Source organism: Gymnodraco acuticeps, unplaced genomic scaffold, assembly GCF_902827175.1.
Source record: "Gymnodraco acuticeps unplaced genomic scaffold, fGymAcu1.1, whole genome shotgun sequence".
NCBI classification, from domain to species: domain Eukaryota; kingdom Metazoa; phylum Chordata; class Actinopteri; order Perciformes; family Bathydraconidae; genus Gymnodraco; species Gymnodraco acuticeps.
Genome location: NW_022989876.1, coordinates 538,864 through 556,264, shown reverse-complemented (window position 1 = coordinate 556,264; position 17,401 = coordinate 538,864). Strand labels below are relative to the sequence as shown.

The window sequence follows — 17,401 nt, the reverse complement described above, 5'->3', positions numbered from 1 at the left end:
CTGCAGCACCTCTTTTCACCCTCTGTCTGAAACCAGAGCACATGTCTGCTCTGATTGGTTAGCTGGCCGGCTCTGTTGTGGTTGGTCAACCTGCTTAGAGATATCCCGCCCCATAGCCATATCAAAACATTTCCCAAATTGGGATCAATAAAGTACCATCTTATCTTATCTTATCTTATCAGGTACAATGTGTTGGAGCGCTAGCCAATAGGAGCGTGACTGTTCCATAGTGATATCACTTTGTTCTGGACTTTGGGATTTCAGCCTCTGCAGACCATTTACATGCACACAAAAACAGTATAACACACTCCAGGAAAGGGAAAACCCCATAGAGCAGAAAAGGGCACATTTAAGGCATCAATCATCACAATACAACAGTTGAATAAATGCATTAAACTGTACACTAGCAGTGACAGTACACAGTTGCATTGCTCCCTTTATCTCCCCCACCTCTGCTTTTACCTCCATATCTGTTTCTCTGCAGGCCACCATTATTCTCATCCTCCACTTCAGGGAAGGCTTCTGCTTTCATTTACTTTATTTTACCATCCACCCCCCGCCGGTGATATTGTTATTTTTAGACAGTGTGCGTGTGTGTGTGGCCTAGCATTACTATCCTTGTGGGGACCTAAATCTGTTTACACAGTCATGTGTGGGGACTCACCTCCCTTTGGCCTCAACTAATATACAGTACTCAGCAACCTGTTCCTGTTTTTGTTTTCTTCAGCCTATGTATCTTTATTATTACTTTTTGTTTTGTTACTTCCCATTGTAAAGCGTCCTTGAGTTTCGTGAAAGGCGCTATATAAATTGAAATTATTATTATTATTGTTATGGAAATAATTATCATAGACGCCAATTTGTAACATACAGGACAAACCTTGATGTCTGTTTACCTTCTTTAAGGACACAGGCTGCTTAGCCAATAATGTTATTGTTCCCATTCTGTGACCGGTCAATACTGGGATACAGATGGTCTGTGTTGTGGGTACACTGGGACACTTCCTTCTCTGTATTTGTGGATTCCAAGGTAAAATCTTCGAGGTCATAAGTGTCCGAGGCAAGTAGCTCTGTGTTCCCACACTGTTTAGGCTATCTCCTCAAATATGTTGTTTACTCTCTGCGAAACCAGTTAGATGGGCTGGCAAGAGAGAGGCTCTCCAGAATTGACGTGGCAACTCTACCGTTAAGTCAGAACCTCTGACTCTTGGACTTGTGATGTGAATCCTCCGGCCGTTTAACTCCAAATAAACCATCATGTGTTTGACATCAAAGCTACTGCTCTTCCCGTGTCTCCTTCCTGAGTCGGTGACTCCCACTGCATAGCTACACAGAAGTTTCCTCTACAATTATTATTATTATTATGGGGACATAATGGAGGTCCCCATAAGAGGAATCATTAATTTTAGGGTGAAGACTTGGTTAGGGTTAGGCATGTGTTGGTTATGGTTGAAGGTTAGGATAAGTCTCCAGGAAATGCATGTAAGTCAATGTAATGTCCCCTGAAGTGATGTATACATGGTATGTGTGTGTGTGTGTGTGTGTGTGTGTGTGTGTGTGTGTGTGTGTGTGTGTGTGTGTGTGTGTGTGTGTGTGTGTGATGGGGATGCTGACCTGATTTCTCAGTCATCTGCTCTGACTGCGACTCCCAACAGGGGAACTACACCTCTTCTAATATTTAAATAGTTGGTTTCAGACACATGTGCAATAAAGGATAATATTCAATTAAATACAAATTACTTGTATACACTTAAGAAATTAAAGTAAAAATGTGCAATCAAAAGATTATTTTTTTAATGAAAATAAAAAATATAACCAAGAAATAACCAAAGCAGTTCTTTGCATGCTGGATCCTTTTTGTATCTTCAGGAGCAGGTTGTGTTTTGGACAGATTGGCAGTCCAGCACCGAACTAACAGGAGCAGACATCTGCAATTTAGAGCCTGAACCCTCCTGACCTGAGAGTCTGTCTGCAGAGTCTGTGATGTGATCTGAAGACCAAACTGCACAGAGAGAAACCAGAATATGGAGCTGAATTTCTATTTGTGCCTTTGCCAGTAACCAGTGTTCACATATAGCCATGAAAGATGCAAAATCCCTGAGGAACGGTTGCAGGAAAAGAAAAAACAAATGCACCTTTTCCCCACAGTTAGAAACATAAAGAAAGTCATTTTTTTCTGCACCGTTTTTGCAATAATAATAATAATACTACATTTTATTTGTAAAGCACCTTTCATTGCTAAAAGTGCTACAAGGGGCGTAATAGAAAAAAAGCTTACAGTGAGCTTACAATGCTAATCACTAGCTGGATAGCATCGTGCAGGAATTAGTCCTAAAACCCTGACATGACTCAGCATGTTATCACTTCCTGTTCCCACATCTGGAAGTCGGAAATAAGGTTATGTTCTACGACATAGTATACGTCAGTGAATACCCCACCAGTGAGTTTAAAAACGGCGGTTGCTAACAAGTGTCAAAATGAGACGACTAAGGCCCCGTCCACACGGAGACAATTTCAGTTGTATCCGCTAATGTTCTTTATCGTATAGACGGTTCGTCCACACGAAGCCGAAACGGAGCCGCGGCTTCGGAGCCCGGAACCGATACACTTTGATGACGGCTCCCAAAGTGGGTAGATCTGGAGACGAAACGATTGTGGCTCCGTGTGTACGCCCTATACGATCCTTTCCTGAATCGATGATGCCATAGCCCCGCCTCTCCCCACCTCTCCTCCTCACCCCCGCGTCATTGCTGATGCGTTTCACCAACAACAACAACAATGGCGGATCACAGGGTTGTGTTCGTGCTCCAGACGCTACTGACCATGATATAGATTTTACCTTTTTCTACCTTGTTTGTTTGTTTATGCCTTATGCCCATGCTCAGGGGGTCTTATTCACTGCTTTTGGCGTATTTTGTGGTGGAAGTATAGCGCCACTTACAGGCCCGGCATATGTACTACAGCGTCTCCAGCGGTTTCGAGCGGTTTCGTGTGGACGGACACGTTTCTTGAGCCGATTCCGTGTGGATGGAAGCCTTTTTTTACATCGACTTCGGTTCGAAATCGGTTTCGTCTCCGTATGGACGGGGCCTAAACGCCATCACGCCCAACTTTAGCCGCCTTTAGCTTAGTGGTGGTGACGTGAAGTCATGTGACCGTGCTGTAGTTCCTTTATAGCCCAACATTAGCCTCCTTTAGCTTAGCGGTGGTGATGTGAAGTCATGTGACCGTGCTTTCGTTCCTTTATAGCCCAACATTAGCCACCTTTAGCTTAGCGGTGGTGATGTGAAGTCATGTGACCGTGCTTTCGTTCCTTTATAGCCCAACATTAGCCACCTTTAGCTTAGCGGTGGTGAAGTTTCTGTTTCCTCTCTTTGCTTTTACCTTCCCATCTTCCCTCACCCTCTTCACCCAGTCACAAGCTGTTCACACATCCAAACTCCTCTTCCTCCATTCTGCTTCCTCACTCTGCCTGCTTGAAATAGCGGCCGGCTTGGATTTTCCGCTCCTCGCACACAGACGCTCATTCATTCAATTTGAGCCAAACCCACATGCAGCCGTCATTAATTAGTTAGCATTAAAGCTATCCGTCAGTCTCTGTGCAGAAAGGCCTGCAGACACGATATAAATCAACACAAACGGGATGATATGTGACAGGGAGGGAACGGAGAAATTACATACTGTAGGAACATGGCGGGAAAAAACGTGTCTGCAGGGGAAGAGCTAAATGAGAGTCAGAGCGGAGGATTTGTCCTCCAATTTATTCTCCCTCTTGGACAGAACAGCACTGTGGAGCATGTTTTTATTTATTCCTTAAACAATTCTTCCCCAAAAAAAAGACTCTACAAGCGTCAGGGAGTCAAACACAAATAATGGCAGCATATCATGGAAGGATGGTTTACTGCTTCTGTATAACAACGACAGGGAGAAGCACATAATTAATTAACAATAAACTTCAACGCAGAATTAAGTATTTTTTAATGTAATTTAATTAATAAAAAGACATACATTTACGAAGTAAAACCTGGTATAAATGTAAATTATAGTCGCTAATTTGGAGCTACCGTGAAAAATCCCTAAAAGCTGTGTCAGAAGTTTTAGCGAAACAAGTTAAAACGACTCCTTTGTTTACTTACAGAACAAAGTGACATCACTATGTAACACTCACACTCCTATTGGCCAGCGGTCCAACACACTGTACACGGACATCTCTAAGTGGTTGACCAATCACAACAGAGCCGGCCAGCTAACCAATCAGAGCAGACTGGGCTCTGGTTTCAGACAGAGGGTAAAAAGAGGTGCTGCAGCACAGACAGTATGAGAAACATAAAGACCTTATTGAACATTAAAGCATGGAGACATGTCCCAGTAGAGACACTACATACTGATATACACCTGAATATCAGCAGGAGAGGACTCTTTAAAGTAGAGACACTACATACTGATATACACCTGAACATCAGCAGGAGAGGACTCTTTAAAGTAGAGACACTACATACTGATATACACCTGAACATCAGCAGGAGAGGACTCTTTAAAGTAGAGACACTACATACTGATATACACCTGAACATCAGCAGGAGAGGACTCTTTAAAGTAGAGACACTACATACTGATATACACCTGAACATCAGCAGGAGAGGACTCTTTAAAGTAGAGACACTACATACTGATATACACCTGGACATCAGCAGGAGAGGACTCTTTAAAGTAGAGACACTACATACTGATATACACCTGAACATCAGCAGGAGAGGACTCTTTAAAGTAGAGACACTACATACTGATATACACCTGAACATCAGCAGGAGAGGACTCTTTAAAGTAGAGACACTACATACTGATATACACCTGGACATCAGCAGGAGAGGACTCTTTAAAGTAGAGACACTACATACTGATATACACCTGAACATCAGCAGGAGAGGACTCTTTAAAGTAGAGACACTACATACTGATATACACCTGAACATCGGCAGGAGAGGACTCTTTAAAGTAGAGACACTACATACTGATATACACCTGAACATCAGCAGGAGAGGACTCTTTAAAGTAGAGACACTACATACTGATATACCCCTGAACATCAGCAGGAGAGGACTCTTAAAGTAGAGACACTACATACTGATATACACCTGAACATCAGCAGGAGAGGACTCTTTAAAGTAGAGACACTACATACTGATATACACTTGAACTTCAGCAGGAGAGGACTCTTTAAAGTAGAGACACTACATACTGATATACACCTGAACATCAGCAGGAGAGGACTCTTTAAAGTAGAGACACTACATACTGATATACACTTGAACTTCAGCAGGAGAGGACTCTTTAAAGTAGAGACACTACATACTGATATACACCTGAACATCAGCAGGAGAGGACTCTTTAAAGTAGAGACACTACATACTGATATACACTTGAACTTCAGCAGGAGAGGACTCTTTAAAGTAGAGACACTACATACTGATATACACCTGAACATCAGCAGGAGAGGACTCTTTAAAGTAGAGACACTACATACTGATATACACCTGAACTTCAGCAGGAGAGGACTCTTTAAAGTAGGGACACTACATACTGATATACACCTGAACATCAGCAGGAGAGGACTCTTTAAAGTAGAGACACTACATACTGATATACACCTGAACTTCAGCAGGAGAGGACTCTTTAAAGTAGAGACACTACATACTGATATACACCTGAACATCAGCAGGAGAGGACTCTTTAAGATCTTGACAGTGTCTTTTTTAGACCAGACTGCGGCCACAAGTTAAATCTCTATACCTAAATGCACAAATGGTACTGATATTTCCGTACAGCTGGTCTGGAAAATGTAAAAAAATCATTAAACACTTCTTGTAAATATAGTGTGTATTTTTACGCTAAAGCTGCAATATCTCCTGCTACGAAACTAACACATAACAGTACGTGGGCGACTCACAAAAACAACCTTCTAGTAAACAAAATCATCTTTTATTTTTGCTTCTGACCATCTATAAATGTTGCACATCCTGACTCAGCGTGTCACCAAGTCATGAAACCAGCAGAGAAATGGTAAAGAGAAGGATAATGCCATCACAACGGACTTCTTTATTAACAAACATGAGTACTAATTCTGTATCTGATCATCACAAGCAGAGACATTTCCACACAAATAAAATACTTAGAAGGAGACAGTGAGTGTTTCTCAAACTGTGTGCAACCATGCGAGAGGTGTGCATGCAGGATTATGTAAGACTGTCTGCTCAGGCATACATATGCGTGCAAGTGTACACGTGCATGAGAGTGTGTGAGTGAGTGTGTGTGCTCATGCAACATTTACATGAGCAGCAGCAGCATTAGAAGGCTCATTAGCATAATGCAGGGAAAGATGCCATGTTCTTCATTTGCTTGTTCCTGATCCTGTCTGATGGTATGTGTCACATACTCTCCACACACACACACACACACACCCCCTCCTCTCTATTTGTCCTCCCACTTTTGCTCCTTGTTCTGTCCTTGTGTTTCTCCCTTCCTTCCTCCCTGTTTTATTGCTGCAACCATTAGTTGATTAATTGATTACACAGCAGAGAGTTAATCAGAAAGATTTTTGATTAATTAAGTCATTTATCAAGAAAACATGTCAAATATTCCCCGGCTGCATTCATTCATTCCGAGCATTTGCTGCTTCTCTCTTACATCACTGTACGATAAATGTCTTTGGATTTTGGAAGAAAAAAATGCTATTCAGAGAAGTGACCTTCGGTAACTTGTAGATATAAAACACAGAGCAAAAATCTGGTTCACTGCTAACGTCAGCTCAGCTTGGCTCTCTGATAACTGCAGATCTAGACGTCCTATGGCTGTTAAAAAAAACACCAAACTTCATATTGAATAAATGTGGCTTGAAATAGGATAAAAAGTCAGTTTATGACAGCTCCTTTTAGATGATGCTTAAAGGAGATACCACACCTTTAAAGGAGGACCGGAGGAGAAGGAAATGTTAAAGTGAAATACTAGCTTGCTTTTAATTGTTATGAGGCTAATGCTAGTATATCAAATACATGGTGTTTTCCCCGATGCCAATGTCCATTAGCTTATCAGTCGCTTATTTGACCTCTGAGATCTGCACAGAGACACATGATGTAGCACATAACCCAATTAAGCATTAACATCCTGTCATGCTCTGTGACATGCATCAACATTTGAGTTTTATGAAGTGTGATTTAAACCTGCAGCATTGCAAACTCATTGCACACTCCTCAGTCTGCAGACGCCTCGTCTAATTTATCTGGCTTCCTGCGCCGCCTCTCACGGCCGTCCTCTTTATTAATCTGACACTTTCCTTCCCCCTGAGTCAACACTTTCTGCACTCCATATTGCATCGCCTCGCAGCCAGACGAGAGGAGGGGAAAACACACACACGCTTTGAATTTTGACAAAGGAGGCCCATCCAAGCTCGCGTCTAAAATATTAGGTCAGCCAGTTTGAACTAAAGGAGGGAAAGAGAAAGAAGGATAATAATACACTTGTGTGAAAGCCTTTAAGAGCAAAGACACATGTGTTGATTTGTTTTTATTAAAACTGTTTTTTGGGGGGGAAAGATTTGTAATCACATAGTTGATAACCTTTGAAAAACAGCTATCCTGGCTCCAAACATTTACATTTTATTGAAGCCATTTTAGTAGCACTTATAATGGTGTGGCTAATAGCTGATGTACCTGCCGCAGGACTCTTTTTGTTGTTGTTGTTGTTGTTCCTTCATGGTTGATGGACTTTTTGTAAGTCGATTTGGATAAAAGAGAATGGGAGAGAAACTCCCTCTGGAGGGAATACAGGGAGTTTAGGCTTTGCAGACCATTCACACAAACCTGTATAACACACAAACTGAAAGGGAAAGCCCCAAAAAGTACAATAGGGTTAATACTCATTTTAAGGTATTCATTTTGACGTGTGGATTGTTGGGATACCCAGGATTACCTAAACAACACAACCCAACCTGCAGTGACCAAACGTCAGCAGCAGAGCGGTTTTCCCACCGTGACGCTCGCTAACGGACCGTTTTCCCCGGACTCTGCTGCAACAGTGAGCATCAGAGCGGCTCCATACACTGAGCAGGACTCACCTAAAGCTGAACCAACATCAGCCTGATGGCTCAGCGCCCTGCTGCCTCTGTTACATCATTAACAACAACAACAACAACAATAACAATACACCTTCCCTGGACGGCCGCCACATGTCATTTCCTGATTGACCTGAGGTAGTTCTTCATATTAACAGATCTGGGAGCATGCATGGCTTTGTATATTGGATCAGATCCGGACGACGACGACGACGACGACGACGACGACGACGATGATGATGATGATGAAGGAGGCAGGAGTCCAGGCCAGCGGAGTTTGGCACAAATCACTACAGTGGCTTAAAGTAGCTTAACTGAATTTATTCTGAAGACGAAAATGAAAAAGCTGAATTAATGTTCAAAGGAGCAGAACACCTGGTATTTACCTCGCTAAAAAACAATGCACAACTGCACTAGGATCTGCATTTATGGTGCACAACTGGAATATCTCAACATTTAGACTGTGATATGTTGGGTACAAACTCCCAGTTAGAATTTATTTTACAGGTAATAGTACACAAATGCCCAAAAAAGCTTTAGATGTTGAGATATCTGAGGTAGAACAAAGCTCAAACTCGTGTATTTTCATTACTTGTATATGTTTATTCTTTAAAAAGGATGGTGGTATATATATATTTTACTACAAAAGTATTATAGTTTAATACTCAATTCTGATTGGCCAATTGGAACAGTCCAGAGGTTGTTAATTACGATGTGATACACCGTTGCTAAGGAGAACAGACCACTGCTATTCTCTGATATTTTCCAGAGATGGTTAGCATGAGGCGAATACATGCAGGAGACACACACTTCCTTTTGATGATTCCTCAGATGTGGCTTTCAGTGTGTGTATCACTTTATCACATTAAACAAAAAACGCCTCTTTGCGTAGCTAACACCGACGCTAATCCGCAGAGCTGTGATTCACTGAGTGTAACAGGAGGAAGGAGGTGTGTGATTCCCAGCAGCAGAACACACCAGCAGCACTGATCCCTCTAACCAAACCTGACATGTCATCTATTCTCAAACTGCCCCGAAGAATTGGCCAGGACAGAGGAAGAGGAGGAAGAGGAAATGGAGGGGATGAACAGGAGTAGAAGCACAGTCCACTTTGAGTCTTTAAAACAGGATCCCTGCAGCAGTTTGTGAAATGGTCATTTAGTCCACTGATCGTGTGCATGAAACCACATTTTCCTCCAAGCATTTTTGGTGCGGACGGCCATCTTGAAGGACAGTGTCCATTCACCTTGGCCCGCACCTGGTAAATCAAAAGCCTGCACACAGATTTAAGTCTGCCGCCGGTTCTGGTCCAACCATAGGGGGTTAAATAATCATTCACATTTAAATTATTATTTACAAGAGGTATGAATTTGGCGATAGCTAGCTAGTTAGCTTCACAAGCCAGCGTGTTAGATAGGTAGCTAATCTAAGCTAGCAAACTAGGTAGATATATGCCAAACTTTAGCTAGCTTGTTAGATAGATCGCTAACAGATTACAAGCTAGGTAACTAGTTAGATAGATGGTGAACTTTGGCTAACTTTAGATAGATGGATGGATGGATAGATAGATAGAGAGCGTTTGCTAACTAACTATCACACTGACAGGTTAATTGAGTTGGTCTCTGGTTGTTTTATAAATGTCAGCACTGTGGACCCTCTGGCAGTGAGAGTTATATAACTGTCCACAGGAGTTTAGGTCTGCAGTTAGTACGACTCATATGTTCTGGTTCTTTTCGAAGCTGCTCATAGCAAAGACACCTACACCACAAGACATACAGGTAATCAACATGTCCTCATATGAGATTTTATTGTCATATGTCATCCTGCAGTCACTAACACTGGATGGATGCTGTAAAACCAATCCATAGTGGCAGATTAGCTGTGCTAGTGCTAAACCGGAAGAGCTAAGACATTAGCATTTGAACAGGAGGTTGGAAAATGGGTGAGGCTACATAAGGTGAATAGAGTGGCGAAGTCACGCCCATCTACTTCCGGTCCATGGGACCTTATTTCAGAAAAATGATGTATTAAAGTCAATGGCGAGAGAAAACGTATCTTTCGATCCCGTTTGAATTGTGCCCGAATTACACATATGATGTATGTCAATCTTAAAAAATCATTTCCATGTAAAAAAAGCAGTTTGTCGTAAAACTGTGAAAAAACGCAACTAGAAAGACTACAAATCCCAGAGTCGCGTAAGTGATATCATAACTGATGTCACAATGTGTTTTCCTCCGCTAAATATAAGAGATAGCTAAGATAAGATAACTTTAACAAGATGCATGTGTGCTTAGTACCAGGTTGTTATCATACCAGCAATGGGTTTGCTCGTTCTTTCGCTTCCCGTCTGATGAAAGGACCAGGAGTGGCTGGATCAAGTTAGCTACCTAGCTAGTAGCAAGCACGTTAGTTAGCATTACAGCCTTAGCTTGCCATTTTTATTAGCCTTAACATGAAGGAACATTAAGTAACCCAAAATGTTAAACAGTAAGAGTAGTAGTCATATTTCGTGAACCCTTTGAATAGTACTGTCACTCCGGTGTGATCATTCTATAATACACCATTTAAGCCCGGGGGAGAAATGCTAACGCTACATTAGCATCGGCGATCTTTTGTACTTCATGCTATCTGCACAAATGGCTGACATTAAAAAGATCAGGCAGTTCAGAGAGAATCAAAGGAAGGCAGGCAGGCAGCTTTGCATGACATTCTTCTGGACGTGTTTCATTGTGGTGATAGTGCAGTCAATCCCTTTTTTGACAAGACAGCAGTGACGGCCATCTGGTGACGTGTGTTTTGTGCAAGACCAGAGATGTAGTTCATTGAGCGCTTCACAAAAAAAGTTGTTTTACGACATTTTTTTGTTTTGACATGCAAAATTATCTTTTAAATTGACAAACATTATGTGTAATTTGTCGCACAATTCAAACGGGATCGAAAGATAATCTTTCTCTCTCCATTGACTTCAATACATAATTTTCCGAAATAAGGTCCCATGGAGGTCCCCCGGAAGGGGAGGGACTTCGCCATCTATATAAGCTTCTTTCCCAGAATGCACCGCGGTTCTTTCCCAGTTGGAATACATTATTTTGAAAATCGTGAATGAAAAAGAAAAGCTAAATGTATGTACATGAACACAAATCAATGCATTAAATTACCATTTCAGGAGCTATAGGCTTTCCGTCTCCTCACATCTCCTTCTGTGTTTCAACCTCTTTTTCTCTTTGTCTCCCTGCCCTCCCCATTTCTCTCCCTCCCTTTCTCTCTGCATAGAGTCACGTCAGGGGAGATAGTGGTGAAGAGAGGGGGACAGATGACGGGTGAGGGAAATGGATGAGAGGATGTGGAGTCAAATGTATAATGAGGCGAGAGGGAGCTGTAGCGAGAGGAGAGACGGAGGGGAGGACAAACTAAGAGCGGGAGATGTTTCTCCCCCTTTCCTTTATCTCCCCCCTGTGTCACCCTGATTATATAAGAGCCACGTGCTAAAGAAAGCCTGCAGTAACAACTGTGTGTGTTTGTGTGTGAATAGTTTGTGTGTGAATAGTTTGTGTGTGTGTGTGTCTCCTGCACATGCATGCCTGCACTTGATGCTCATATTAAAAAAAAACAAAAAAACACACACACACACAGCTCAGAGCGCCGGGGTGCAGGTTCACTGCGGTTGCCATGGCGACACAGCCTCCTTCAGATGGCGCTATGACTTCCTGGAGGGACGGAGGAGCCCCCCCCTTCACTAACAACATACCATCACATCAACATTTTTCCTGCTCTCCTCCCTCAGGGTTTTAATCCTCTGATTTGATTTATTTAGGTGTGTGTTTATTGTTATTGCAGAAAAGGGTTATTTCTAATGATGGACAGTGATCCTGCACACTCCATGTCATAGTTGAGTCAAGAAATATTGTGTAATTTGTTGAGAAATAAAATAAAATACCAGTTTTTCATGTTTTTTTTAGTGCAACTTCTCTATCTGAGCTGCAAACGCGCTACAATGGCCCAGCACATTTCCATCAGGAGAAACGCGCTGCAGCTTCAGAAACGATGCAGATTTAAAAACACAAATGTTCCAAAACACATGAAGAAACATCTTCACCAACTTGAGGAGGAAACATGCGCATCGTTTACTAAAAGCTGCATAAAACAAACGCTGCACATACAAAACGCTGCAAGAAGCTCAAAATACAACGGACACCAGGGGACACTAAAAAGTGACGCACAGCTGGGAGACAGGGGACACTAAAAAGTGACGCACACAACTGGGACGGAGCGCTTGGTGACGTTCAGGATTATGAAGCTGAACAACTGTCTCTGTTGCAGTTAGTCGTCTCATAAACTGTAAGTGTTCGTCACGCAGTATATCTCAAATAACTAGGTTAGCTACGTTAGCTAGCTAGCTTACAGCAGATCTGCAGTAACATCAGAAGGAGTCATGTGATCACATTGTTAAAATAAGCCAATAAATAATTTTAGGTACATTTCCAACAACAGTGACAGTTTGTCCAGCTTTGTAATCTGAACGTCACCAATCTTCGTCCCAGCTGTGTGCGTCACTTTTTAGTGTCCCCTGGTCTCCCAGCTGTGTGCGTCACTTTTTAGTGTCCCCTGGTCTCCCAGCTGTGTGCGTCACTTTTTGTGTCCCCTGGTTTCTGCGGGGTTTTTTAGCTTCTTGCAGCATTTTGTATTTGCAGCCCAGTCTGCTCTGATTGGTTAGCTGGCCAGCTCTGTTGTGCTTGGTCAAACTCTTAGAGATGTCCCGCCCCTTTACATGCACACAAACCTATATAACACACTACAGGAGAAGGAAACCCCAAAAGAACTAAGCTGCCGCAAGTTTTGGTCGCACAGTGATGATACTTATACCTCTAGAATCTGTGGAATCTCAACTTTAATCTAATATCTTGTTTGTGCAGATCCGATAAGTAATAAAGTATTTCTACTGTGAGTTCTGTGCTAAGTGCGTTAGCATTTTTTCGCTCAGGGCTAATTCAGAGGCTCGGCGTTAGAGTTGTGTTTTGTTTCGGTACAAATTATTCATATCATCAGTTAGCTGAGTTTCTTCTCGTTAAGTGGGTATGACACATTAATAGGTTGTTAAATGTTAAGAAGCCCTGAGAAACAGTTTTGTGAACATTTTATTTTTTTGGGGGCATGGGGCTTAACAGGTTAAATCCCAGCTCCTCATCACCTCCATCAGTTATCAGCTCATGTTCCTGCCTCCGCCGCCTCTTTCAGCGGCCGCCATCACATCGAGTCCCATCAGGAGAAGCCCGGGGACCACGAGTGTGTGTGTGTGTGCATGTGTGTGTGCTGACTGGAGGAGCTGAGCTAGTAGTAGGTGCAGGTGATGGATGATTCATTGAAACACCAGTGTGTGCAATTCCCCAAAATACAGACGCTGCTCTCCGCCTCACACACACACACTGCCTATATTTAAACACACACACTTTCACAGACTCCCTCGCAACAACTGCTGACATCCTGCAGCTCCACTGTGCTGAAAATAATGTCTAAATATATAAAAACCTCTAAATAACTCTGGTGACGTGGAGTCAGATTTGCTGTGGCTTTGTCTGCCACCTTTAAAAATAATGTAGAGGAAAGAAAATAGGGGCTGCATGATTAGCAAGAATTAACATTAACACATTTTGTGCTTCCTGCCATCTGGATATTAGAGTTGATATTGCAATTTAGATTACTTGTGCAGCTCTAATCGGAACATGCAAAAGGAAAAGTCTCTAAAAAGATTATCACTTTATGGATCCCATATTGGAAAACTGTTTGGTTACAGCAGCATGTTCACAAGGCATTGCTGATTAGTTAAAAATATATAAAAAAATAGAAATAGTGTTCAATATGTATTTATCAAACCTATATATAGAGTATAAAATACAATTATACGAAATACAGAATCCTTTAGAAAAAACTGAAAATATTTGTATAAAAAAAACTGTATTTATTTATGCTGCACATGTTTTTTATGTAAAATAAATAAAATAAAATATAAATATTTATCAATAAATGAACTTTAAGTATTGCTACCTACTCTTGCTGTACTGTATTATTATTCATTTAATTGTATTGACTTGTTTTTTCTGTGAGCTCGTATTGACATCTTGCTGTCCTGTGTATCTATTGCCTGTACTTATTACAAAAGTAATAATAATAACGTATTACTTAATAATAAATTAAACAATGCTACCATAATAATATGATCGTATTAACCCTGATCAGTTGTGTCAGCAGCAGAGCGATGAGCTCCCGGTGAAATCAGCTCAGAGATGATCCACGTCAAACACAATTTCCACCGACACACACACACACACACACACACACACATCGCCAGTGCAGAAACACATTCTGGCGTTCACTGTCATCGTTCCTCCGAGACCTCAGGACCCCCAGCCTGACCCCCACAGGGACATAGATCACTTTAAATCCCCCTTCAGAGGAATATAGAGATCTGCAAGTCACAGAAATGTTGGACACTTAGCACCGATCAGCTCCTCGTTGCGTGTTCACAGTGTATCGTGTTTCCTCCGGTGGTGTGATGAATCCTCCACTGAGAACTCGTCCACATTTAGACGCTGTGTAACTCTATATATTTCAGGAATATGCTGAGTTTACCTCTTCAGCGCCTGGACTCGCTTACAAGCACATATAGGCGTTAGTGGACGAGGAAAAATAGACCCATGTGTGAATCGCGGCACACCAACTCAAAGTCGTGTGAAGAAATATTGTTTAGTTTGTTGAAAAATGACTAGTTTTACTTGTTAATTTTATTACTAGGACGGATTGTATTCGGCTGTCCCACCACATCCATCAAAAATATTCAACTGGTACAAAATGCTGCAGCCCGGCGTCTACTAACAACAACAAGAAATAAGGACCACATCACTCCAATGTTAGCAGCTCTACACTGGCCCCCCGTGAAGCACAGAATTTATGTTAAAATACTTCTTCTTACTTACAAAGCGCTAAATGTTCAGGCACCATCGTACCTAAAAGATCGTTTAATTCCACTATTGATTCAACTTGTTATGTTTTAGCTGAGTCACTGAGAATTGAGAATCGGCTTTTCGTTTTAGCTTTGCCCTTCTGGATTAAATTATTGCAATCAGTGAAAATACGTTTTTAAAATATAAAAACTCCTTTATTTTATACAGACTTTACTCTGCTTCCCTGCCATCATTTACCACCTTCACGAGTGCACAGCAGACTCATTCTAAAATTAGCTCCTATATGTACTTCATCCATAATAACCCTAGAATCAAATTTTGCAACACTGACATATTAACACTCCTAAAAGACGTATGCAGATTGTAGCTGCGTCTAAATATTCACAACCTTCACACACGTATCCTGTTCTCACAGGAACACACACATCATGTAACTGTAACCAGGGAGCTCACTCTGCAAAATCCCCTTCATCTCCCGTCACTAAAAGCATCTACACACTTTACTACTTGTCCCAAAGTGACTTCTACAGACTGTTAAAGTAGAGATGTCACACAGTCTATAATGATTACTAAGGGGCCTACTGTATAACATGCACAGGGCCCAAAGTGACAGGGGCCCCCTGCACTATGTCACTCAGAGACTGAAAATGACGTCAAAACACTCAAAATGACTACTTAGAGACTCAAACTGACTTCCAAGAGATACAAAATATACAATGAGACAAAAAATGACCACAAAAAGACTCAAATGACTAAAACCACAACAAAGAGACACTAAATGACTTCAAGGAGACTCAAAATGACTGAGAGACTCATAAGGGTCGTCTTTTCTCATAAACTTCTATATAATTCGAGGTATAATTCAAGAGAGAAGTAATGACATTTTCTCATAGACTTCTATACAATCTGACGTCCAATACCTGGATATTTTGCTTTTGTTTACCGAATATCTTTGGGTTTTTCAACTACAGACAAAAGTTATTCTCTAATACTGCTTGGCATTCCACACACACAGTTAGTCAATTCAATTAGAAAATACAATCCAGATGACTCCATAACGATAATTAGCATGACCTGCAGGCGTAAAAACAACCTAAAAAAATCCTGACTGGAGTTTATGAGCAGAATGAGCTTTTTTGCTGCAGGAGAGGAATGGTTGTGCAGATTAAAGCATCACTTTCAGCGCTGACATGAGATCCATCAGCTGAGTATTGTTGGGGTGGAAACACCTGCACTAATCCAGCTCTGAATGATGTCCTCCATCCATTATACGATGATTACATCGTTACCCCCCCCCTACCTGTACCTCAGTCACATCACGGTTATGAACTAGACATTCATCAAGCCACTGTCTCTGCTTTTTTTGGCAGGAAGTTGAAACCTGGGAGCATCCCTGCCAAGCTGCTTTAAATAGAGGTGATGATGTAAAGAGGCAGTGACCCATCAGGTGTCCGGTCACACGAAGACGAAGTGCCAAAAACTAGGCAAAAAAACTCCTGCTGCAAATGTATTTCAGCCTTAAATAAAGCTGGCAATTATAGAGTGGTCCCTGAAGGCAGCATCTCCCCGGTCCAATGGGATTTCTCCGTTTGATTTTGCAGAAAATAATCTCTGTGTCAAACAAAGGTTTATGATACTAACATGTTCGGTTCAACACGGATAATCTCCACATATTAACAGCACTTTATGATTTCTGAAGTAAAAAGATAATGTTGGGCTATAAAGGAACTACAGCACGGTCACATGACTTCATGTCACCACAGCTAAGCTAAAGGTGGCTAATGTTGGGCTAAAGGAACTACAGCACGGTCACATGACTTCATCCCTACTAAGCTAAAGGTGGCTAATGTTGGGCTATAAAGGAACTACAGCACGGTCACATGACTTCACGTCACCACTAAGCTAAAGGTGGCTAATGTTGGGCTATAAAGGAACTACAGCACGGTCACATGACTTCATGTCACCACTGCTAAGCTAAATGCTGCTAACGTTGGGCTATAAAGGAACTACAGCACGGTCACATGACTCACGTCACCACCGCTAAGAAAGGTGGCTAATGTTGGGCTATAAAGGAACTACAGCACGGTCACATGACTTCACGTCACCACCGCTAAGCTAAAGGTGGCTAATGTTGGGCTATAAAGGAACTACAGCACGGTCACATGACTTCACGTCACCACCGCTAAGCTAAAGGTGGCTAATGTTGGGCTATAAAGGAACTACAGCACGGTCACATGACTTCATCACCACCGCTAAGCTAAAGGGGCTAATGTTGGCTATAAAGGAACTACAGCACGGTCACATGACTTCACGTTCACCACCGCTAAGCTAAAGG

The 17,401-nt window shown here is 41.8% G+C and overlaps 1 protein-coding gene across 3 annotated transcripts in view; it reads right to left on the bottom strand.

Moving 5' to 3' along the window:
• slc8a3 (solute carrier family 8 member 3) overlaps positions 1-17,401 on the bottom strand; it is a 203,148-nt gene that overhangs the window by 79,939 nt on the left and 105,808 nt on the right. The window lies entirely within an intron of this gene.